Source organism: Chiloscyllium plagiosum, unplaced genomic scaffold (assembly GCF_037043375.1).
Source record: "Chiloscyllium plagiosum isolate Xiang-an unplaced genomic scaffold, Cpla_swu_hap1 HiC_scaffold_1, whole genome shotgun sequence".
Classification (NCBI taxonomy): Eukaryota; Metazoa; Chordata; class Chondrichthyes; order Orectolobiformes; family Hemiscylliidae; genus Chiloscyllium; species Chiloscyllium plagiosum.
This window is the reverse complement of record NW_028270139.1, coordinates 4,167,485-4,193,187: the sequence shown is the minus strand read 5'-3', so window position 1 is coordinate 4,193,187 and position 25,703 is coordinate 4,167,485. Positions and strand designations below refer to the sequence as shown.

General features: G+C 43.2%; 1 protein-coding gene and 1 long non-coding RNA gene across 5 annotated transcripts in view; one reads left to right on the top strand and one right to left on the bottom strand.

Annotated features, from left to right (window-relative positions):
* The window catches only part of fhip1aa (FHF complex subunit HOOK interacting protein 1Aa), a 199,752-nt gene that overhangs the window by 41,481 nt on the left and 132,568 nt on the right, over positions 1-25,703 (top strand). For 2 of the 4 annotated variants that reach the window (XM_043699695.2, XM_088000826.1), the window contains one exon: positions 8,313-8,394. The exons of 1 other annotated variant lie outside the window; for it this stretch is intronic. The gene's annotated coding sequence lies outside the window, so the exon portion shown is untranslated. Of the gene's footprint in view, positions 1-4,328; positions 4,344-8,312; positions 8,395-25,703 lie in introns of those variants that run through there. One more of the 4 variants, XM_087973401.1, reaches the window with a different exon arrangement.
* The window catches only part of LOC148152058 (uncharacterized), a 52,398-nt gene continuing 48,406 nt past the window's right edge, over positions 21,712-25,703 (bottom strand). Inside the window, exons 2-3 of the long non-coding RNA XR_015750950.1 lie at positions 22,190-22,275; positions 21,712-21,823 (exon numbers count right to left, since the gene is read on the bottom strand). This is a non-coding gene — a long non-coding RNA (uncharacterized LOC148152058). The remainder of the gene's footprint in view (positions 21,824-22,189; positions 22,276-25,703) is intronic.

Genomic DNA, 25,703 nt, shown 5'->3' with positions numbered 1-25,703 from the left:
GTGGGGGACAAAATGATAAATTTAAGGCCAACAGTAGTAAGTTGAGAAGGTATTCAAGTAAGTATTTTCCCTTAGAAAGATTGTATCTAGTAGGCATCTGTATCTCAATGCATGCATTTAATGTTTCTGCCTCTATCATCTTAACATTTTAAATCACTCCGATAGACCCTTGAAATACCATAATCTACAAGACTATGATCCACAGGCTATTAAGTAGAATTAGGTTAGGGCACATTTTTAGCCAGTGTGGACTCAATGGACTGAAAGACATTTATAACAGAAAAAAATACCAATGATTCCTTGTCAGATACTTGTTTGATGTGATATGTTATGACATGGGCTAAACCCTCCCGCTTAATTTAAACCAGCAACACAGAAAAGATTTATATTGTGCAGTAATCTGTGAAAACCTGAGAGGCCAAGAACTAATTAAAGTAAAAATTTACAACCTTATTTCTAAAAGTATAGCAGAGAATAATTAACTAACAGCTATTTACAACTCCTTCCTCGAACCTATCTTTTACTTTCCCTTCTATAGTACTAGTCCGATAAAATCCCCGATTAAGACTTATTAAATATTCAAACTTCAAACCAGTCAGCTGTTGAATCTTCTCTTTATATCTTCCTCTGTCGTCTTTTCTTCTTCTTAGGGATTTCTGTTTCCCAGGTTACTAATTGATAAAGATGCTTTTTGAGAGAGCTATTCTCCGGACAGTCTTCAGATGCTGATGGATTGGCAGTTCTCCTTCCAACTGTTCAATATTTGCTGGTCTTATACCGCCAAGCCATCAGATTGTGTCATTGGCTTTTAAACTTGTCAATATAGTAAATTCAGACTAGATTGGAGTATGATATTTTTCAGGGTATAATTTAAACTGAATAGCCTAATTTGAATTTGTTTTGTCATCTCCAGGCGACCAACTAATCGAGTTGTTTGACCAAATGTTACATTATATCTTGTTCAGAACACTTGGTGCTGTGTCAGGTAGATTAGATTAGATTCCCTACAATGTGGAAACAGGCCCTACAGCCCAACCAGTCCACACTGACCCTCCGAAACCCAAACCCATTCTGTCTAACTGATTCACCTAACACTATGGGCAATTTAGCATGGCTGATTCACCTGACCTGCACATCTTTGGACTGTGGGAGGAAATCGGAGCACCCGGAGGAAACCCATGCAGACAGTCGCCTGAGGCTGGAATTGAACCTGGGACCCTGGTGCTGTGAGGCGTGGGTTTCCTCCAGGTGCTCCGGTTTCCTCCCACAGTCCAAACATGTGCAGGTCAGGTGAATTGGTCATGCTAAATTGCCCGTAGTATTAGGTGAAGGAGTAAATGTAGGGGAATGGGTCTGGGTGGTTTGCGCTTCGCCGGGTCGGTGTAGACTTGTTGGGCCGAAGGGCCTGTTTCCACACTGAAAGTAATCTAATCCAAAGCTCACTTCTGGTGAAGGTACGACAACATAGCAGCTCCGAGGGAACTCTGAACTAGTGTGTATTTGTGAACTGTCACTTTAAGAGTCAGGTCATGTGATTTATGTGATGCCATCACTGGTTATTTTGGAGGGAAACTGCTCAATCCATCTTGGTGCCTGTAGAATGAGCATCTCCTCCAGTAGACTGTAGGGAAATAGATAATGACATCTTGCAAAATGTCCAGATTACAGAGGAGGAAGTGCTGGATGTCTTGAAACGATTAAAAGTGGATAAATCCCCAGGACTTGATCAGGTGTACCCAAGAACTCTGTGGGAAGCTAGAGAAGTAATTGCTGGGTCTCTTGCTGAGATATTTGTATCATCGATAGTCACAGGTGAGGTGCTGGAAGATTGGAGGTTGGCAAATGTGGTGCCACTGTTTAAGAAGGGCGGTAAAGACATGCCAGGGAACTATAGAGCGGAGAGCCTGACCTCGGTGGTGGGCAAGTTGTTGGAGGGAATCCTGAGGGACAGGATGTACATGCAATTGGAAAGGCAAGGACTGATTAGGGATAGTCAACATGGCGTTGTGGGTGGGGAAATCATGTCTCACAAACTTGATTGAGTTTTTTGAAGAAGTAACAAAGAGGATTGATGAGGGCAGAGCAGTAGATGTGATCTATATGTACTTCAGTAAGGCATTCGACAAGGTTCCCCATGGGAGACTGATTAGCAAGGTTAGATCTCATGGAATACAGGGAGAACTAGCCATTTGGATACAGAACTGGCTCAAAGGTAGAAGACAGAGGGTGGTGGTGGTGGAGGGTTGTTTTTCAGACTGGAGGCCTGTGACCAGTGGAGTGCCATTTACATAAATGATTTGGATGCGAGCATAAGAGGTACAGTTAGTAAGTTTATAGATGACACCAAAATTGGAGGTGTAGTGGACAGCGAAGAGGGTTACCTCAGATTACAACAGGATCTTGACCAGATGGGCCAATGGGCTGAGAAGTGGCAGATGGAGTTTAATTCAGATAAATACAAGGTGCTGCATTTTGAGAAATCAACTCTTAGCAGGACTTATACACTTAATGGTAAGGTCCTAAGTTAAAAATCACACAACACCAGGTTATAGTCCAACAGTTTTCATTGGAAGCACATTAGCACACATTTTGGGAAAGCAAATCTTAGAAGGACTTCTACACGAAATGGTAAGGTCCTAGGGAGTGTTGCTGAACAAGGAGACCTTGGAGTGCAAGTTCATAGCTCCTTGAAAGTGTAGTCGCAGGTAGATAGGATAGTGAAGAAGGCGTTTGGTATGCTTTCCTTTATTGGTCAGAGTATTGAGTACAGGAATTGGGAGGTCATGTTGTGGCTGTACAGGACATTGGTTAGGCCACTGTTGGAATATTGCGTGCAATTCTGGTCTCCTTCCTATTGGAAAGATGTTGTGAAACTTGAAAGGGTTCAGAAAAGATTTACAAGGATGTTGCCAGGGTTGGAGGATCTGAGCTACAGGGAGAGGCTGAACAGGCTGGGGCTGTTTTCCCTGGAGCGTCTGAGGCGGAGGGGTGACCTTATAGAGGTTTACAAAATTGAGGGGCATGGATAGGATAAATAGGCAAAGTCTTTTCCCTGGTGTCGGGGAGTCCAAAACTAGAGGGCATAGGTTTAGGGTGAGAGGGGAAAGAAATAAAAGAGGACAACATTTTCACACAGAGGGTGGTACGTGTATGGAATAAGCTGCCAGAGGATGTGGTGGAGGCTGGTACAATTGCAACATTTAAGAGACATTTGGATGGGTATATGAATAGGAAGGGTTTGGAGGGATGTGAGCAGGGTGTTGGCAGGTGGGATTAGATTGGGTTGGGATATCTGGTTGGCATTGACGGGTTGGACCGAAGGGTCTGTTTCCATGCTGTACATCTCTAACTCTATGACTCTAAAATCATGTGGTGAGTGAGCTTTAGCTGCTGATGTCCACGGCTGGAACACTTGTTTGTAAAATGATCCCCTGTCATAGAGTCATACAACATGGAAACTAGTCCCAGCTGCCTGGGTGTGGCCTCTATCCCTCTAAACATTTCTTATTCATGTACTTATCCAAATATCTTTTAAATGTTGTAGCTGTACCCACATCCATTACTTTCCCTGGAAGTTCATTCCACACACGAACCACTCTGTGTTTAAACAAAAAGCACCTTTGTGTCGTCTTGAAATTTCTCCGCACCCGTTAAAAATATGCCCTTTAGTCTTGAAATCCTCCACCTAGGGGAAGGCAGCTGCCAATCACCTTATCTATACCTCTGATTCTATAAACTTATATAAGGTCACCCCTCAACCTTCCACGCTCCAATGAAAAACATCCCAGCCTATCCAACCTGTCCTCCTAACTCAAACCCTCGAGGCATTGGGGTGGGTAAAAGCTAAAAGGAAAGTTTTCCTAGGTTTGTGCTCCTTCCTGTGCTATGATTTCCAACACAAATCACCTGTAACTCCAGTGGAAGGTTTTCAGTCAGTGTATGGAAAACAAAATGCAACAATAAACATTCAAACTTGATTATAATACCATGATCTAAAAATATCTTGAACCTTTAGAGCATACTGTTGCTTGAGTGGACTCCTTTCCTCTGAATACTGGTCAGACCAGTTCTGTCATCTGTGGTTTCCTAACATATACCTTTGTTATTTATTTACTCATGGGAGTTGGGTGTTGCTGCCTGGGACAGTGTTTATTGCCCATCCCTCGTTGTACTTGAGAAGGCGGGGGGGGTGAGCTGCCTCCTTGAACTGCTGCAGTCCATATGTTGTACTGTCTGTCTTGATATAATGTGATAGTTGTGTTTGGATGCTCTCCTGCACTATAAAAACAAGTAGTGTATTGGCAGCACCATTTAAATCAATGGGGCCAGAATCCCCAATACAGGTAAGAAATATTTGCATTGTACAAGTCATGGTTTAAATTCTTCAATAGCGTTATAGTCAGTTTGCATTGAAGAAATGTGCGTTATAGCAGAAACAACTGTGGATAGACCAGTCATGTTGTTTGCAAGAAAATGTCAGGATTTTGAGCTAATAGCACTGAGGGAATGGCAATATATCCAAGTCAGGATGGTGAGTGGCTTTGAGGGGAGTTTGCAGATGGTGCTCCCATGTATCACACTTGTAATTTGCACCTTGTAGATAGAGAACTGTAAGCAGTTTCTGATGAAGAGTCACTGGACTCAAAGCCTTAACTCTTTCTTTTCACGGATGTTACGTTTCTCCAGCAATTTATATTTTTGTTTGTCATGAGGTCAAGTATGTTTTATTTTTCCCTTCCTTGTTGGTTCTGTCACACCTACTGCAGACCCAGACAAGCAGCAAAGTCCTGGACGTATACAGTCAATGGCAGGGTCCTGGGGAGTGTTATAGAACAAAGAGATCTAGTGGTACAGGTTCATGGTTCCTTGAAAGTAGAGTCACGGTAGACAGGGTTGTGAAGAAGGCTTGAATCGGTCAGAGCAGTGAGTATAGGAGATGGGACATCTTGTTGCAGCTGTACAAGGTATTGGTAAGGCTGCTTTTGGAGTACTGCATGCAGTTCTGGTCGCCCGATTATAGAAAGAATATTATTAAACAAGAAAGCGTGCAGAAAAGATTTACCAGGATGTTACCTGGGCTAGAAGGTTTGAGCTGGGACCTTTCTTCCTGGAATGCAGGAGACTGAGGATGACCTTCTAGAGGTCTATAAAGTCATGCGAGGCATAGATAATGTCGGTAGTCAACAGATTTTCTCCAAGGTAAGCGAGTCTAAAACTAGAGGGCATAGGTTAAAGGTGAGAGGGGAAGGATACAAAAGGGTCTGGAGGGGAGAGTTTCACAAAAAGTGGTGAGTGCCTGGAAAAGGCTGCCAGAGATAATGGTGGAGGCAAATACAATTGCCATTTTTAGAAACATTTGGACAGGTACATGGATGGGATAGGTATGGAGAGATATGGACCAGACACCGGCAAATGGGACCAGATTAGTTGTGAAACCTGGGCGGTGTGGACAAATTGGGCTGTTTCACTGTTGTAAACCTCTCTGACTTTTTAAGTTGACCAGCTCAGTCAGTACTGGTGCTGTCCAGCCACACTCTGTGATGGGCATTGAGTCCTGCACCCAGAGTACATTCTGTGCCCTTGCCACCATTAGCGCTTCCTCTAAGCGTTGCTCAGCTTGGAGGAGTATAGAGTCAGCAGCTGGAGAAGGACAGTATGTCGTAGTCAGCAGGAGATTTCTTTACCCTTTTTGACTTGATGCTATGAGATGTCATGGGGTCCAGAGTCGATGATCTCTCCGGGCTGTGTATACCTTTGTATCGCCACCTTTGTTTCAAGCTTTCAAATTATTTTTTTGTAGTTCGATCTTTTAAGTTTTCAGAAGCTGAGAGATAGTTTATAAGAATTGTAATACTAGATATTAAAACGACTGTCAAATGTACTTTTTGGCATTTTTTTATGATTAATGTTCTTATCAAATGATGAGTTTCCATCTTGAATATTAATTAAGATTAGGGTAGACATATTGGAGAAATGATCATCTGACATTGATCAGGACTATTGCAAGAACTCAGCACCGCCTTCCTAACCTGCAATCTTCTTCCTGACCTTTCCGCCCCCCACCCCACTCCGGCCTATCACCCTCACCTTGGCCTCCCTCCACCTATCGCATTTCCAAAGCTCCTCCCCCAAGTCCCTCCTCCCTACCTTTTATCTTAGCCTGCTGGACACACTTTCCTCATTCCTGAAGAAGGGCTTATGCCCAAAACGTCGATTCTCCTGTTCCTTGGATGCTGCCTGACCTGCTGCGCTTTTCCAGCAACACATTTTCAGCTATTGCAAGAATGCCAAGTTTCAAATAGGGCATTGATTGCTTGGCAGGTCAACTCTGATTGGATGAAACAATACCATTGGGAAAGTAAAAAATCACAACATCAGATTATAGTCCAACAGGTTTAATTGGAAGCACACTAGCTTTTGGAGCGACGCTCCTTCATCAGGTGATTGTGGAGGGCTCGATCGTAACAGAATTTATAGCAAAAATTTGCAGTGTGATGTAACTGAAATTATACATTGAAGAATTGATTGTCTGTTAAGCCTTTCATCTGTTAGAATACAGTGATAGTTTCACTTCTTTCATGTGTAAATCGTAAATTCTGTGTTACGCTCGTGCTCTCCACAACCACCTGATGAAGGAGCGTCGCTCCGAAAGCTATTGCTTCCAATTAAACCTGTTGGACTATAACCTGGTGTTGTGTGATTTTTAACTTTGTACACCCCAGTCCAACACCGGCATCTCCGAATCATTGAGAAAGAAACGAGACTTGCAGCCTTCTGAAGCTCTAATATAATTCCGAAAAGGTGCAAAGCTTGAACATAATTCTTTTGCTTGCCAAGTCTGTAGGGAGGTTACTTCTATGCTTTGCTGTCAGTGATTATTCAGTGCCCGGTCTGGCGCTGACCTGCTTTTAGTTATTTTTAATCATCGTGACCTGATATGTCATAACACGTACTTGGGGCAATTGGAACTTGAACCTGGACCTTCAGGCTCAGAAATGGGGGCAGTATCACTGTGTCATATGGACCTTTGAGTGGTATTTCTGGCCTGTGTGGAGGCTCAGGTTATCGGTTTGCTCACTAGCTGGTGGGTTTGTCTTCAGACTTTTTCCTCACCATGCCAGGTAACATCAGTGAGCCTCCGATAAGGTGCTGGGGTTCTGTCCTGCTTGCTATTTGTGTGTCTTGGTCTGTTGTGGTGGGTGATATCATTTCTGGTTCTTTTTCTGAGAGGTTGGTAAATTGGGTTCCAAATTGATATGTTTGTTCATGGAGTTCTGGTTTGAATGCCTGGCTTCTAGAAATTTCCGTGCGTGTCTTTGTTAAGCCTGCCCCAGGATGGATGTATTGTCTCAATCGAACTGATGTCCCTCTTCGTCTTTGTGTATGGATACCAAGGATAGTTGGTCATGTTTATTGGTGGCTAGTTGGTGCTCCTGTATCCTGGTGGCTAGTTTCCTGCCCATCTGTCTGATGTGTTTGTTGCAGTCCTGTATAAAGGTACTTGACTGATTATCTGGTTAGTGTAGCTGTTGGCACACTAGGCAGTACTTATGCAACACATCAGTCGTGTAATCACAAAACAAACCATTCTTTCTTCAGACAAAAACAAGCACATTCAAACCTTTTATGCTTTTTCACCTCCACAGCCTGGCAAACCCAGACTCACTGTTGTTTCCATGGAAAGGTCTTGGCCAATTAGAATCAGCTTGCCATCCAATCAGCACCATTTTCTCATTTAATATAAATAGTTGTGATTGGTTGAATTTTGGCTTTCTTGAGCTTGTCCTGATGCGTGCAACAGGGGGAAAAAAAAAATTGGCGATGTTTCTCTTTTCGAGTAATGTTCACGTTTTGTAGTACCAAATGACTTTTAACAAGTGCAGAGTTTGTCCAAAATAATTCTCGAATACGTCCCCAGAATGCGCGTCCTCCTTTTTAATTCCGGATTCTTTGATTGGTAAGTGATAAGACGAGGTTTATTAATAGTCACTAACTGCGTGCCTGTTCTTGCTGTTTATAAGTAATGATGATTATATTCCCTGTGAAATGCAGCAATTGTGGTTGATACGAAGATGTCTGATGTAAGTACAGAAAAATGGGATTGTTGTTTTGCTATTGGCATTATTTTCCATCTGCCACCTCAGGTAGAGATAAAAGATCCCACAAAAAGAACCAGGAATTGTCTGATCTTTTGGCCAACTTTCATTCCTGTTCCAATCCCACACAAGATTACCACGTTATGTATGTGGCACATGATAGTCTGACTTGTAGTGCCGACCTGCTGACCACCTTTATTTGTTTCCTGTTGACAGAGTCTTGCTGGTTACCATCTTGTCTCACTTCAGAGACAATTCATTGGCTATGATGCACTTTGAAAGATTTTGAAGTATCAAGGTAAGTTCGTTTTGTCTGTTTTCCTCTTGAGATCTTCATTCCATGAAATGAACAATTTGAAGCATAAAATCTGAATTATAGTATGCATAAATGTTTTGAACAGCATAACAAGAAATCTGAAATATTGACACTGAAGAAACATTCATGAATCGCGAGGAGAAGGTGTTAGGTGTGTGCAATTACTTCTTTTTCATTGGAATAAACAAGGTTAATCAGGCACAGGGATACCTCCCATGATAATTCAGTGATCCAAAACAAGTTGCATAGATCTTGGAGTAGAGTGACTTTGCAACACTGGATGAACTGGGTTGTCATTTGTAGTTTGCTGGACATGTACTACTTCTGTCACAGAGCCCTGTTACTTCCTGAGCACCCTGTTCAATGTCCTTCAGTTATGGTGACCAGATGGCCCGGCTTTGCTCAGCAGGGCCAGTTTTTCACTGAAAGGCCTGGTGTCCCAACAGTTTTCTTCAAATTGCTCAAATATCTGCATTTTCTAAACCCCCTTCCCCTGGCTTTTGCACAGCATCAGCACCTCTATGCTTTGTGTTCCCTGAGACCCCTCTCCTTTAACCCACCATTAAAACAGAGACTATAGTTAAAGCGAGGTCTTCAGTACCATGTCAACTCCAATATTTCCAAGTTCTGCATCAAAGCTTAATGCTTACCATTTAAATCGACTATTTTCATTCTCCCCCTTTTTCTGTCTCTTCGGTGATAACTCCTTTATGTTCACAGTATCAATATGAAGGGGGCTGTTTTGAAATGTAGCTGAAAATGTGTTGCTGGAAAAGCGCAGCAGGTCAGGCAGCATCCAAGGAGCAGGATCCTGTTTCTTGGATGCTGCCTGACGTGCTGCGCTTTTCCAGCAACACGTTGTCAGCTCTGATCTCCAGCATCTGCAGTCCTCACTTTCTCCTGTTTTGAAATTAGACAACTGAGTCATAGAAAACAAGGAATCCTTTCACTTCCCACCTCCACACCCAGCTGCACTAGCCTCCAGTGGTGCCAAACTGGTTTGACAGAAGAGAGCGCAGACTCCTTTCATGAGACTAGAAGTCAAACAATTGATGGAAGTGCGCTGAGTACTTGAATAGTTGGTACAGAACAGTGCACCTGCTACTAATTCTCATGGTTCAGCACTTGCCATTTAATTTGCAGTGGGTCTCCAATAATGTTTTGTTGCTTTAGGGCATCATAAGTATTCCTTGCTTTTAATTTGAAACTCTTAATGTTCATTGAATCCCTAACAGTGTGGAAACAGGCCATTTGGCCCATCAAGTCCACACCAACCCTCTAATAGCATCCATGTAACCCTGCATTTCCCAGGGTTCCTAGCATTCCTAGCTAATGCACCTAGCCTGCACATCCCTGGCCACTACGGGCAGTTTAGCATGGCCAATCCATCTAATCTGGACATCTTTGGGCTGTGGGAGGAAATCCACACAGATGTGGGGAGAATGTAAAAACTCCACTCAGACAGTCACCCAAGGCTGGAGTCAAACCCAGGCCCCTCACACTGTGAGGCAGCAGTACTCACCACTGAGCCACCATGTTGATTTTAATAGACACTGTTCATAGTTAGAGAATTATTCTACCAGTATTGAAGAATGATCAGGAAAGCTTGGATTTATTATAAATCATAGTCTTGTTATCATTCTTAATTTACCTATGCATTAATAAAACATGTTTTTTTTCCTGGCACTATGTCATTTCACCAAACCATTTCTGGAAACCACACAATTTTGTGGCCTTGTACAGGCAACCAATAATTGGTTGTGCTAATTGGGTTGTTGCACTGTGGTAAGGGAGGATGAGGCAACCATGGCTGACAAGGGACTGCCTGAAAGCAAAAGAAAAAACCATACAAGATGGTGAAGATTAGTGGGAAGCCAGAGGATTGGGAATCCTTCAAAAATCAGCAGAGGACATCTAGAAAAGCAATGGGAAGAGGGGATGAAATATGAGAGTAAGTTAACAAGTAATGTAACAGATAATTGCAGGAGTTTTTTTTAGATATCTGAAAGGTTTTTAATAAAAAGGAAAGTGAGCGTTGGACCATTGGAAAATGAGGCTGTTGAATTAGCAATGGGGAAAGAAAGAAATGGCGAGGAACGGAATAGGTACTTTGCATCAGTTTTCACAGTGGATGACACCAGAACGTCAAGAGAGTGGCCATCACTCAGTAGCAGGTGCTGGGAAGCTGAAAGGTCTGAAGGAGGATACATCAGTGCAGCAGATGGACTACACCCAGGGTTCTGAAGGAGATAGCTAAGGAGATGGTGGAGGCATTAGTGGTGATCTTTCAGCACTCACTGGAGTCAGGGAGGGTCCCAGAGGATTAATGTAATCCATATTTAAGAAGGGAGAGAAGCAGAAGACGGGAGTTTATAGGCCAGATAGCCTGACCTTGGTCATTTGTAAGATTATAGAGTCCATTATTAAGGATGAGATTGTGGAATACTTGGAAGTGCACAGGAAGGTAGGACTGAGTCAACTTCTTCAAGGGGAGATCTTGCCTGACAGATCTGTTGGAATTCTTTGAGTAGGTAACAAGCCAGTTAGACAAAGTAGAACCCATAGACATGATCAGTTTGGATTTCCAGAAGGCCTTTGACAAGGTGCCACATAGGAGGCTGCTAAATAAAATAAGGGCCCATGGTGTTAGGGGCAAGGTAGTGCATGAGTAAAGGATTAGTTAAGTGGCAGAAGGCAGAGAGTGGATTAAAGGGGTCTTTTTCAGAATGACAGCCAGTGACTAGTAGAGTTCCACAGGGTTCAGTGTTAGGACCACAACTATTCATGTTATTCATGCCTGGACAAAGGAGCCGAGGGCGTTGTTGCTAAGTTTGCAGGTGTAACAAAGATAGCTGGAGGAGCAAGTAGTGTTGAGGAATTGGGGAGGCTGCCGAAGGACTTGGATGGGACAGGAGAGTCAGCAATGAAGTGGCAATGGAATACAATGTGGGAAAATAGGAGGTTATGCGTTTTGGTCGGAAGAATAAAGGATTAGATTATTTTCTAAACGGGGAAAGGCTTTGGAAATCTGAACCACAAAGGGACTTGGAGTTCCTAGATTCAGATTCTGTTAAGGTCAAACATGCATGTTCAATAATAGGGCAAATGCAGCTAAGAGGGATGGAGAACAAGAGATGTACTGCTGAGGCTGTATAGAGGTCACGTCAGACCACATTTGGAACATTGTGAGCAGTTTCGGGCCCTGTATCTAAGGAAGAACATGCTGACCTTGGAAGGGGTCCAGATGGCATTCATAAGAATGATCTTGGGACGAAGGGCTTGGCATAGAAGGAATAGTTGAGGACTGTGGGTCTATACTTGGAGTTTATAATGTTAAGATGGGGATCTGATTTGAATACTGAGAGGCCTGGAAAGAATGGATATGGAGAAGATGTTTCCACTAATAGGAGAAACTAAAACCCAAGGGCACAGATAGGTAGGTGTGTGTGTGTGTGTAGATGCTCTGAGTGCATTCACATGCTGCCATCTTCATCAGACCGGACAATCATCTTAACACCCGCGTATGGCTATGAAGCATATGTCAGATATAGACAGGATAGATCGAGTGAATCCTTAGAGTATAAAGAAAGTAGGAGTATACTTAAGAGGGAAATCAGGTGGGCACGAAAGGGACATAAGGTAGCTTTGGCAAATAGGAGGTTTGCAAATACTTAATTCTATTTTCCCAAATGAGTATCTGGAAAGGCACTGCTTGATTAGGGACAGCCAGCATGGATTTGTGAGGGGTAGGTCTTGCCTTACAAGTCTTATTGAATTCTTTGAGGAGGTGACCAACCATGTGGATGAGGGTAGAGCAGTGGATGTAGCGTACATGGATTTTAGTAAGGCATTTGATAAGGTTCCCCATGGTAGCCTTATGCGGAAAGTCAGGAGGCATGGGATAGTTGGAAATTTGGCCAGTTGGATAGAGAACTGGCTAACCGGTCGAAGTCAGAGAGTGGTGGTAGATGGTAAGTATTCACCCTGGAGCCCAGTTACAAGTGGAGTTCGCAGCGATCAGTTCTGGGTACTCTGCTGTTTGTAATTTTTATTAATGACTTGGATGAGGGAGTCGAAGGGTGGGTCAGTAAATTTGCAGACGATACGAAGATTGGTGGAGTTGTGGATAGTGAGGAGGGCTGTTGTCGGCTGCAAAGGGACTTAGATATGATGCAGAGCTGGGCTGAGGAGTGGCAGATGGAGTTCAACCCTGTCAAGTGTGAGGTTGTCCATTTTGGAAGGAGAAATAAAGCGGAATACAGGGTTAACGGTAGGGTTCTTAGTAAGGTGGAGGAGCAGAGGGATTTTGGGGTCTATGTTCATAGATCTTTGAAAGTGTCACTCAGGTGGATAGAGCTTTTAAGAAGGCCTATAGTGTATTAGCGTTCATTAGCAGAGGGATTGAATTCAAGAGTCGTGAGGTGATGTTGCAGCTGTACAGGATCTTGGTAAGGCCACATTTGGAGTACTGTGTGCAGTTCTGGTCGCCTCACTTTAGGAAAGATGTGGAAGCTTTGGAGAGGGTGCAGAGGAGATTTACCAGGATGTTGCCTGGAATTGAGAATAGGTCGTACGAGGATAGGTTGAGAGTTCTAGGCCTTTTCTCATTGGAACGGCGAAGGATGAAGAGTGACTTGAAAGAGGTTTATAAGATGATCAGAGGAATAGATAGAGTAGACAGTCACAGACTTTTTCCCCGGGTACAACAGAGTGTTACAAGGGGACATAAATTTAAGGTGAAGGGTGGAAGGTATAGGGGGGATGTCAGGGGTAGGTTCTTTACCCAGAGAGTGGTGGGGGCATGGAATGCGCTGCCTGTGGGAGTGGCAGAGTCAGAATCATTGGTGACCTTTAAGCGGCAATTGGATAGGTACATGGATGGGTGCTTAAGCTAGGACAAATGTTCGGCACAACATCGTGGGCCGAAGGGCCTGTTCTGTGCTGTATTGTTCTATGTTCTAAGGAGAATCCAAAGGGTTTTTACAAATATATTAAGGACAAAAGGGTAACTAGGGAGAGAATAGGGCCCCTCAAAGATCAGCAAGGCGGCCTTTGTGTGGAGCCACAGAAAATGGGGGAGATACTAAATGAATATTTTGCATCAGAATTTACTGTGGAAAAGGATATGGAAGATATAGACTGTAGGGAAATAGATGGTGACATCTTGCAGTGTGTCCAGAATACAGAGGAGGAAGTGCTGGATGTCTTGAAATGGGTAAAGGTGGATAAATCCCCAGGACCTGATCAGGTGTACTCGAGAACTCTGTGGGAAGCTAGAGAAGTGATTGGTGGGCCTCTTGCTGAGATATTTGTATCATCGATAGTCACAGGTGAGGTGCTGGAAGACTGGAGGTTGGCAAACATGGTGCCACTGTTTAAGAAGGGCGATAAAGACAAGCCAGGGAACTATAGACCAGTGAGCCTGATGTCGGTGGTGGGCAGGTTGTTGGAGGGAATCCTGAGGGACAGGATGTATATGTATTTGGAAAGGCAAGGACTGATTAGGGATAGTCAACATGGCTTTGTGCATGGGAAATCATGTCTCTCAAACTTGATTGAGTTTTTTGAAGAAGTAACAAAGAGGATTGATGAGGGCAGAGCAGTAGATGTGATCTATGTGTACTTCAGTAAGGCATTTGACAAGGTTCCCCATGGGAGACTGATGAGCAAGGTTAGATCTCATGGAATACAGGGAGAACTCGCCATTTGGATACAGAACTGGCTCAAAGGTAGAAGACAGAGGGTGGTGGTGGAGGGTTGTTTTTCAGACTGGAGGCCTGTGACCAGTGGAGTGCCACAAGGATCAGTGCTGGGCCCTCTACTTTGTCATTTACATAAATGATTTGGATGTGAGTGTAAGAGGTACAGTTAGTAAGTTTACAGATGACACCAAAATTGGAGGTGTAGTGGACAGCAAAGAAGGTTACCTCAGATTACAATAGGATCTTGACGAGATGGGCCAATGGGCTGAGAAGTGGCAGATGGAGTTTAATTCAGATAAATGTGAGGTGCTGCATTTTGGGAAAGCAACTCTTAGCAGTACTTATACACTTAATGGTAAGGTCCTAGGGAGTGTTGCTGAACAAAGAGACCTTGGAGTGCAAGTTCATAGCTCCTTGAAAATGGAGTCGCAGGTAAATAGGATAGTGAAGAAAGCATTTGGTTTGCTTTCCTTTATTGGTCAGAGTATTGAGTACAGGAGTTGGGAGGTCATGTTGCGGACATTGGTTAGGCCACTGTTGGAATATTGCGTGCAATTCTGGTCTCCTTCCTATCGGAAAGATGTTGTGAAACTTGAAAGGGTCAGAAAAGATTTACAAGGATGTTGCCAGGGCTGGAGGATCTGAGCTACAGGGAGAGGCTGAACAGGCTGGGGCTGTTTTCCCTGGAGTGTCGGAGGCTGAGGGTTGACCTTATAGAGGTTTATAAAATTGAGGGGCATGGATAGGGTAAATAAGCAAAATCTTTTCCCTGGTGTCAGGGAATCCAGAACTAGAGGGCATAGGTTTAGGGTGAGAAGGGAAAGATATAAAAGAGACCTCGGGCAACTTTTTCACACAGAGGGTGGTACGTGTACGGAATGAGCTGCCAGAGGATGTGGTGGAGGTTGGTACAATTGCAACATTTAAGAGGCATTTGGATGGGTATATGAATTGGAAGGGTTTGGAGGGATATGGGCCGGGTGCTGGCAGGTGAAGAGACTTTAGGAGAAAGTGAGGACTGCAGATGCTGGAAATCAGAGCTGAAAATGTGTTGCTGGAAAAGTGCAGCAGGTCAGGCAGCATCCAAGGAGCAGGAGAATTGACGTTTTGGGCATGAGCCCTTCTTCTGGAATCAATCCTGAAGAAGGGCTCATGCCCGAAACGTCGTCTTCTGGAATCAATCCTGAAGAAGGGCTCATGCCCGAAACTTCGATTCTCCTGCTCCTTGGATGCTGCCTGACCTGCTGCACTTTTCCAGCAACACATTTTCAGCTGAAGAGACTTTGCCTATTTACCCTATCCATGCCCCTCATGATTTTATAAACCTCTAAGGTCACCCTTCAGCCCCCAATGCTCCAACGAAAACAGCCTATTCCACCTCTCCCTGTAGCTCAAATCCTCCAACCCTGGCAACATCCTTGTAACTGTTTTTTCTGAAGTGAGTGTGATAAATGACAGAGCCAGGCTAGGGCTGCTGGGCATGGTGGTGATGGCCCAATATCTGAGCCAGAAGGTCCCAGGTTCAAGTTCCACCTGCTCCTATAATGGTTGGATGAACAGGTTGATTTAAAAATAAATCTAGGACAGTGTCCTCCACTTTAAGTCAATCCATTGAACATCACCTCATTATAATGTTGCCTTGCATAGTATGACCTCCTTTGTTTGATGTTCTGAGCCATCTCCCTTAAGAATCCAAAATCCATTCTTATAATGTGTTTTATCATGTGCTGTGTCCCTAATTTGACATTGCATTTCAATGTCTCATGGCTGGGTCGAATGAAAAATACATTGTGTCCCCTTCACGAGGTAGACCCCTGTAGCCATAGTTAATTTCTGTTACATTCAGTAATTTCTGTTATCCAACAGGTTATTTCAGGTAGGGTGGGCGGCACGGTGGGTCAGTGGTTAGCACTGCTGCCTCACAGCGCCAGGGACCTGGGTTCAATTCCTATCTCGGGCAACTGTCTGTGTGGAGTTTGCACATTCTCCCCGTGTCTGCGTGGGTTTCCTCCGGATGCTCCGGTTTCCTCACACAGTCCAAAAATGTGCAGGGCAGGTGAATTGGCCATGGCAAATTGCCCATAGTGCTAGGTGAAGGGGTAAATGTAGGGGAATGTGTCTGGGTTGCTCTTTGGAGGGTCAGTGTGGACTTGTTGGGCCGAAGGGCCTGTTTCCACACTGTAGGTAGTCTAATCTAATCTAAAAACTCTGCAAATGTATTTCTTTGTATTTCAACATGTACACTTCATTCTGGGCAAGAAAGGTCTGCAGGGACTCTGGATTTATTGTCACTTCCAATAGAATAGAATAACCATTTATTATCGCATGTATTTTCACATTTTTAAAATAAAAGTGAAAAGTTTTATAAGTTGGCATACCACAGCCCCTGTATTAATGACAAGTCATAGTTAAGAAAAAAAAGTAAAGGTTAAGACAATGTTCATCCCAGATCAGTTTCACCCTTCCAGCTCAGCACCGCCCTTATGACTTGTCCCACCTGTCCATCTTCCTTCCCACCTATCTGCTCCACCTTCCTCTCCAACCTGTTACCATTTCCCCTACCTCTATCCACCTATCAGACTCTGTTACCTTCCCCCAACCCCCATCCCATTTATCTCTCCACCTCCCTCACGCCCCCCCGCCCCCCCCCGCCCCCCCCGCCCCCCCCGCCCCCCCCGCCCCCCCCGCCCCCCCCGCCCCCCCCGCCCCCCCCGCCCCCCCGGAAGCTGCTGCCAGAGACGACCTCCAGGCTGGGAGGAGACCGTCCCTCTGAGACCATGGGAACCCATTAATCACTTCAACTTGTTTTGTTTAAAGGTGTGGTGTTCAGGAATGCAGCCACAACTTTGGTAGTGCTTACTATAAATGGAATTGAGATACAGATTAGCCACTTAATGTGATGGGACTCCTAGGGATTGGAGTAAGTCAATCAGCTTCTCAAACCCACTCTGCCATTCAATTAGATCACAATTGATTTGTATCTTAACTTCAATTAGATCATGGTTCAACTGCTTTATTCTACCTCATCCCAACTTTTAAAAGTTTTGTAACATGAGGCAATTTTTCTGAATGCATGTGTGCCAATTTTCTGAAAGAATGAACCACTTAATTTTTTTTTGACCTTTCCTCAGTCTCTTCTGACATTCTTCAAATATTTGTTCTCTTCCCACTGTGAGCTACATGTGAGCAACTGTCTGTATTTAAAAATCTTTCTATTGGATTTTAAGTCTAACTTTTTAACTATATTGGAAATTAATTTTCCTTACTATCGATAGATATTGTTAAGCCTTAATATATATTTCAGTGAAGTGTGTCCCAGTTTCCATTGACTCCTTGTTTTACATGACAGTTTCACCTCTGTTGTTAGGTTTATAAATAATCCCATTTTAAAGATTTGTGTTCTAGCGTCTCTCTGCTGTGTAATCAATTCTAAAGTTTTATAGTTTAATGTTTGTTGTCTCTTGATAGTTTTTTACCCAAAATATACCCCCTCACATCTCTTTAAATTTAATCAAACTTCTGATTTGCCAAATTCACTAACTTATTTCTTTAACTTCTCTTCATGGTTAACCATGTTCCTTATTTCATGTTGTTTGCAAAAGTTGTTATTCTATCTATGACTGAAGCTCGAATTTATGTATATGCCAGAGACTAGTATTGGGCTGAATCTGCATTCTGAAATTACTATCTAGTTATCGGGATGAAATGCGGGTGTGGAATGTGAAGGACAGTTTTTTTGAGGAGATAGCCAATCGATTGGCCTCTGAGGGAGCTCTCTTCGATGTGAGGTGATTTGTAGGCTGGGTGCTGTGCATGAAGGACCAATAAGAGACATTCCTACAGTGATAGGGTAATCAGTCAATTATTATGTTATTGTTTCAAGAGCTGGATATGCTAATGTGCCAAGGAGCACATGACCAAGCTCCAATCGCAGACCGGTGAAAGCAAACCACAAAGAGTTTGTGCATTTGGTTCTTACTGCAAATTGCAGTTTAAGCTGTGAAATGGACGTGTGCAAGATTTTCATATTAATTGAATTTAAACTATTTAATCTGTTTAATTTACCAATAGAAACAGGCATGTGATATGGTGATCAGCTTTTGGGATTTTTTAATCAAAGCAACCTTTCAACCACAGCAAAAGGCCTCAGTGAAGACTTGAAGCAGTGCAGAAGTTCTATCTGTATTTGACCCTAGAAAACTGATCACCTCGGGAACAATTAATATTTCATTTGTGAGACTGAGTAGGAACAGGAATAGGCCCTTTACCTCAGTGAGCATGCTCTGCCATTCATTAAGACTATGGCTGATGTGATTACTCAACATTCCTGCCTATCGCCAATACCCTTTCACACCCACGTTTCTTGTGATATAACCTTTGGGATTTATGCATTAGCAGAAAATGCCCCAGTTTCAGCAGGGCTGGCAGAATCTGTGGAGAGAAACAAAGCTTCAAGTCTAGTGCAATTCATCTCCAGCTCTTTGTGTTTTTTCTTAATTTCAGAATTCTAGCATGTGCAGTATTTTGCTTTTATTTTGAGGATTTATTTATACATGAGTTTTAATATTATGTATTATAGTTTTGGCTTTGTAGTTTTTGAGTTAGCAACCAATGGGTTTACTGTAGATCATGTTAATAATTAACTTGTAAGTATTTCTGTAGCCATTGAGATTTTTTTCTTTAGAAGAGTTTTTGATGTCTGGCTTTAGAGTGAATATTTTTGTGTGTATCACTTTTGTTTATTGTCGCTTTGTAGTTTGTTTTTTATTTGTGGCCCAGCAAGGTAAATATTGGGGCCTCAAGGATATGTTAGAGATTTCTAGAACTGTTTTATTCATCCGCCTAAGGGGAATACCCATAGATCAGAGAGGGAAAAATGTTTTCTTTTAGTTTCACTTTTAGTTTGGTGTAGTTCCTGTGAAGTCCTTGGTATGTAGATCAGTGCTCCCGAGAGAGAAAAGATGCATCGACTACCTTAAACTGAAGAATTGGAGTTAGTCCCAGACTGGAAATGTTGGGATAAAACCCTGAAGAGGTTTCTTAAAGCTGAGTACGTTTTAGCTAGGTGTATTGTAGCTTCAGGAAGAAGGTATCTGCAATTCTAGTCTAAAAGGGGAAGACACAGCCAGTTAGGTCTACTGCGATGTTAGATACTCCGGTGTTGAGTAGTGTTGTATTTTGAGTAGTGTTTTGGCTACTATGCAAAAGCTGTTTTGTTTCTTTTCAATTTAGAGGTGTGTCTTGGGGTAAATGAGATTAAACTTTTACGATGTACTTTGAAATCTTGAATTTGTATTGTAAGTAGATGGTTTGGTTTATTCTATTTTGCCTTCATGTCTTCCATAATAAACTTCTGTTTTACTGTGTGCTTGTGTTTCAGTGAGAGATCACTTTGTTAAAATCAAAATATGATGCAGTAAGCTAGGTTTCTTTCTGACTTGTCCAATAATAACACCATCTGATATCATAATAGTATCCAGAATCTATGGATCTCTGCTTGTAAAATGTTCAAAGTCTATTACCACCACCTATTCAGGAAAAGAGTTCCAAAGATTAATGATTCTTTGAGGAAATGAAAACCATGACTCCTATTCTAGATTTTCAAGAAACATCCTTGCTACACCCATGAGATCCCTTAGAATATTTATCTATTTCAATAAACTGCTGTCTCAGCCTGCTCCTGCCCCACTGAACGTATTTACTGCTTTCCCTTTATTCACTGCATTTTACTTCCTCGAAGAACTCCAATAAATATGAGTTCCCTCTGACATAACTCTGGTGACTGCCTTATTACCTTGAATTTTCTCAGTGGCGTGCTATAAACTCTTAATAGCTTCTAACACTTCTTCACGTTAGATTGACAGATGTTAATCTAACTGGTCTGCAAAGAACAAAGAAAATTTACAGCCCAGGAACAGGCCTGTCGGTCCTCCAAGCCTGAGCTGATCCAAATCCACTGTCTAAACAATTCCTAAGGATCTGTATCCCTCTGCTCCCCACCTACTCATACATCTGTCCAGATGTATCTTAAATGAATCTACCGTGCCTGCCTCTACCACCTCTGCTGGGAACGCGTTTCAGGTACCGACCACCCTCTCTGTACGGTAGTTGCTACTTGTAAACCCCTTAAACTTTCCACCTCTCACCTTGAAAGCGTGACCTCTCGTTACTGAGTCCGTCACCCTGGGAAGAAGCTTATCTCAATACACCCTGTCTATACCCTTCATGATTTTGTAAACCTCAATCAGGTCCCCCCCTCAATTTCCTTTTTTCTAATGAAAACAATCCTAACCTACTCAACCTCTCTTCATAGATAGCACCTTCCGTACCAGGCACCATCCTCGTAAACCTGTTCTACACCCTTTCCAAAGCGTCCACATCCTTTTGGTAATGTGGTGACCAGAACTGTACACAGTATTCCAAATGCGGCCGAACCAACGTCCTGTACAATTTTAACATGACCTGCCAGCTCCGTCCCTGTCTGACGAAGGCAAGCATACTATATGCCTTCTTGACCACTCCATCCACCTGTGCAGCAACCTTCAGGATACAATGGACCTGAACTCCCAGATCTCTCAGCTCATCAATGTTTCCCAAGGCTCTTCAGTTTACCCTATAATTTGCTCTAGAATTAGACTTCCCAAAATGCATCACCTCACGTTTGCCTGGATTGAACCCCACCTGCTACTTCTCCGCCCAACTCTCTAGTCTGTCTATATCCTCCTGTATTCTTTGACAGTCCCCTATACTTTCTACTACTCCACCAATCTTTGTGTCATCTGCAAACTTGCTGCTCATACAAACAGTGCCCTCTTCCAGATCATTTATGTATATCACAAACAACAGTGGCCCCAGCACTGACCCCTGTGGAACACCACTGGTCACCTTTCTCCATTTTGAGAAACTCCCTTCAACTACTACTCTCTGCCTCCTGTTGCTCAACCAGGTCTTTATCCACCTGCGAGAACAGTCTGCACACCATGTGACTTCACTTTCTCCAGCTTTCTGGTTTTTTTTTGTCTCCCTCTCTTTGAAAAATAACAAATTTAATTCCTTTATTCAATGAAATGGAACTTTCCCCAAATTTAAGGAATTTTAGAAAATTAAAACTAATGAATCAATTATCTCACAAGCTGCTACTTCTAAGCTCCTCACATGCTGTCCATCAGGACCCAGGGGTTTGTCAGCACCCAGCTCGAGCAGTTTTCTCCATTGTTACTTCCCTGATGATTGAAATCTTCCATTTTCTGATTTACCACTTGGGATTATACATGTATACTCTTAATGAAGGCTGACACAGAATACTTGTTCAATTCATCTGTCATCATTATGAATTTCCTAAACTCACTCCATATGGGACTAATGCTTGCTTTGGTAGCTCTTTTTAAAAAAAAAGTCTATAGAAGCTGCTATGATCTGTCTTTATGTAGCCAGGTAGCTTTTTCTCAAAGTCTGATTTTTTTTCGCCTACTCTAATTTTTCTTTCCTCCTTTTAGTTATTTAATTTCTGCTTTTATATAGTGTCCAATCATTTTGACCTGACATACACCTTTGCACAATTATATGCTTTTTTTTTTTAAATAAAGTTTGGTACTACCATTAATGTTTTAGTGAAACCCTCTTGGGTTTTTTTCTTATTGCAATGTACAAATTGGTTCAAGTTGGGCTGCAAAGTCTTCCAGGCCGTTGAGGTTACCTTGGGTGCATTCCTGTATAAGAAGAAACCAGCATGTGAGACAAAAAGATAATTCAAGCAGGAACTGAAAACAGCACAAGGCAGAATATTCTTTAAAACAGCAAAAGAAACACAGCAGTTGCATTTCCAAATTTCCGCATAGTAACCTTACATTATCAAGACTACTTGAAATCCCTTAGACATCAAGAGCATTGGCAAAAGACAAGGAAATATCAAAAATAACAGCAGGAAGTTCCGGAGAAATCCAGCAGAAAAGCAAATGATGTCGCCAACACAAGGAAACCTAAACACATAGAAAGCGGGTCACTAACAAGATTGCTTCACCGGATGCTCACTGAAGATGTTATCTCATAGGGTGACGAAACGTTTGAAAACAAACCTTCCAGCTCAGCGATCAACCTTGCATCCAGAACCACAACTTGAAATCTTCTCCAACCTCGCTAAACCCAGCGAGTCTGGCACCATCTGTGGATAGAGAAACAGAGTTCATGTTTAGAGGCTAACGCTGCTTTAGAACTGAAGGGGTTGGTCAGTGATGGTTTTAATGCCATCGGGATGTCAGCATTGCATATCAAATTCCCTAGCACAAAATGGAAAACCACAGATATCCCATCTGAACCTAAAGTCTTTACACAAACATTGGAGCAACCCTTTTTAGATTTAGCCATTCAGAACTACATAAATGATGAAAATAAGGATAGTGACAGGAAATGAGGAATTGCATGCATAAATGTTTCAGGAGGATGAGAATGATCCTGCTAGGTCGTGGGAAATGATCAAAGTTCGGCTTTGTGGAGAAGTGAGCTTCTGGGTTCACCATCGTGAAGTTATGACTCCCAGACAATAGCCAACGATGGAGTCATGTATAAACATAGGTGGATAATAAGATCAGCAGCTCGTCTGGCAAGTGGAAGAATCCGTAAGAAGAAAGCGTGCAGTTTTTGCACACACTGTGAACAGGGGGGGACACGGTTTGGTCAAAGTCACAGTTAGTAGCGTTTGCCACTATTAACATGAAATGATCAAAGAAAAATAAGCAAGCACACATTCGAGATCAAAGTTGGTGTAGGTGCTCGTGCAAATATCCTACCAGTCAGAATCCTGAAAGATATATTCCTGGACCATTGGAGTCAATGATACAAGCTACAAGGTGCAAAATTAACTACAAATAATAGGGTACCCATCCTTTGCAACTGATAAAATTGTAGTATGGCTGTGCTGCATGAAAATCTCCAGTATTTTAGCTAGTGAAAACAAATGGACCACTGTCGCTGGATTACTGTGTGCATGGATCGCAATATTGTGGCTATTAGTGAGATCACTGAGATTACCAAAAGGAGAAAGTGAGGACTGCAGATGCTGGAGATCAGAGCTGAAAGTGTGTTGCTGGAAAAGCGCAGCAGGTCAGGCAGCATCCAAGGAGCAGGAGAATCAACGTTTCGGGCATGAGCCCTTCCTGAAGAAACGTCTATTCTCCTGCAAGATTACCAAAAGACCAGGAACATTTGTATTCAGTCCAGGATTAGCAACAATTGTATCCAGACAAAATTGATACCATAGGAGCCATCAAAGGTTGATTGCACCTCATTTCACCTGCATTGTACCTCCAGAAGATTTCTGTCTGTTGGACTACCCAGAAATTACAAACCGAAGAGAAAATTAAGAATAAGCTGAGTGATCTATGTTGTAATAGAAAAGTCAGTTGTATACATTATACAGACTGGCGCATTTCTATTATGTGTGAAAGATACAGAAAGATGGCACAATCAGATTATGTTTGGATGTGAGCCGTTTTAACACTCTCAATCTTGCAGGGTAGGGATCCATTTACTGGCGGGAGTTAACCTGTGTGACATTGGGAGTGGGCAGCTGGGTGAGCGGTTTGCAGCTTCAGTAGACTCAGCTGGTAGCGCAGGCTCCAGCTCCTCCTGCCAGAGCAGGCCGGGTCACCAGGCAGGTGACAAAGAACGACATCACAAATTGTGATGGCTCCAGTGATGGTGGTTCAGACAAACACAAACAGAATGCTGAAGAAAGTCAGCAAGTCTGGCGGCACATGTGGAGAGAAAGCAGAGTTAATATTTCAAATCCAGCATGATACTCCTCTTCAGAATCAGCAATCATTAGACTAATTGTCCCTTTACTAGGGCTGGTCTGCACCTGATTGGCTGCTCAGCTGTGAATCATGGGGTATTCGACCAATGAGCTCGGCTCTGACCTGAGTACCTCAGTAACCACTTTCCGTGGCCCTGTTGCAAATCCACTGTGGGCTCCTCCATTACAGCAGACTCCACTGGCTGCCTACAGTCCACAGTTTGGAATGCTCTGAATTAAACACTTTTATTGCGCTGAATTGGTCATAGACCATGGCCAAATGGTAACTATTCCCATTGTAGAAATGACCTCTCCATAAAATTGGTGGGATGGAAATGCATTATGGAGTCAGGCAAATGGGACTTCCCCTCATTTCCAGACCCCCCTCCTACCATCACAAGCCATTGAGATTGAAAGTAACGATGACCCTTGTGGGCTCTCAGCTGAAGAAAATGTGAATTAACCACAGTGAATGACAAAAAAAAATCAAGACAATCAGTTTTGTGCTTCGTGTTCGAGTAGCAGTTAACAGGACTGTGGGAATAGCTCCACTGCAACAGGTCACAAAGCTGCTTCACTGGCACCTACTCCGAGGCAACGGATGTTGTGAATAAATGCTGGCCTTACCCATGACGCCCACATCTCAAGAAAAGAGAAGTATATTTGACTAACTAACAAGACAGGCAATGTTTGCTTCGTTTGGCTGACCGAGATTAGAACCCAGAAAACGCAGGGACAGAGTAGTTTAGTGAAGCTGGGGTTGTGCTGAAGTGCGTTTTGTGTCGTGGGAAGCACAGAGCCAGGAAGGAAGTGGGATCAACCAGAGCTGGCTTAGGCCACGATGGAGCACCTCTGAAGAGGGAGTTTCAAAGTCAGATTGGCCAAAGTGAAGGATTGGAATCCCTTGTGGAGTTCTGTTGAGGTTTGGTAACTCAAGCAGCCATGAACATATGGGGGAGATAGTTGAGAGAGTGATGTCATCAGCCTTGACTGCACTCGAACTGAACTGTGGGGTGTTCCATCGCAATCTACTACCCATCGTTACCAAATGTTGATTTCGTGTTTTAGAAATAAATTGTGTATTGTAGAATGTTTAACTCTTGAAATGTGTAATATTGTGTGTTCAAAACAGTGGAATCCTGTGGCTTTATTCAGACCTCCATCAGACCAAAGGGGTAGCCATGGGCACCTGCAAGGGCCCCAGCTATGCCTGCCTCTTAGGGTACATGGAACAGTCCATCTTCCGCAGTTACACCGGCACCATCCCCCAGCTTTTCCCTCCACTACATTGATGACTGTATCAGTGTCACTTCATGCTCCCATGCGAAGGTTGAACAGTTCATCAACGTCCCTAACACCTTCCACCTGACCTCAAGTTCACCTGGACATCTTGAAGACTTCCCTTAAAGGATCTCTCTGTCTCCATCACCAGCAACCGACTGACTCAACACTGACCTCTGTTGCAAACTCACTGACTCCCATCACCCCCTCCCTTGTAAAAATGTGATCATTTATTCTCGATTCCTCCGCCTCAGCCATGTCTCACGTTAGCAATCCCACTCCAGGACATCCCAGATGGCCTTCTATTTCAATTACCACAATTTCCCCTCCCAACAATGCCCTCCAGTGCATTTCCTCCACTTCCTGCATCCCTCTCCTTGAACCCCACCCCTCCAACCGCAATAAGGACAGAGCCCCTTGGTCCTCACCTTCTACCCCACTAATCTCCGATACAACACGTTTTCCCTGCCATTTCTGCCATCTACAATCACACTCCACTACCAGAGAGATATTTCCCT